This window comes from Capsicum annuum, chromosome 10 (assembly GCF_002878395.1).
Source record: "Capsicum annuum cultivar UCD-10X-F1 chromosome 10, UCD10Xv1.1, whole genome shotgun sequence".
NCBI classification, from domain to species: domain Eukaryota; kingdom Viridiplantae; phylum Streptophyta; class Magnoliopsida; order Solanales; family Solanaceae; genus Capsicum; species Capsicum annuum.
In genome coordinates, this window is record NC_061120.1 from 24,058,623 (window position 1) to 24,059,004 (window position 382).

Sequence of the window (382 nt, forward strand, 5' to 3'; positions counted from 1 at the left end):
CACTATTTTATGAGACGCCATGAGGGAACTGCAGAAGGAGGTTCATGACCTGCATTGGGAGTTGGCCGCCGTCAGAGTAAGGATGCTGAGGATCTTCCGCAAGCTGCGGAGGGCGCTGCTGCTGCCCTTTGAAGATTGGTCGGCTGACCATACAAATAATAATGATGTTAATAATAATTAAGCTTTTTTTCCTGTTATTTATGTATTTTTTTTGTTTTATAAAAAATTATGTTTGATGCACTTAACTTTTTATTTCTTATTTAATTTTTGTGCTGTCTATTTCTATTTCTTAACGAATGACATGTCTACAATTAAGGAATAATTTGATTCCAGTATCAATAGCAAGAACATATGAGTTATCTGTCAGGTTTTGTGTGTGACA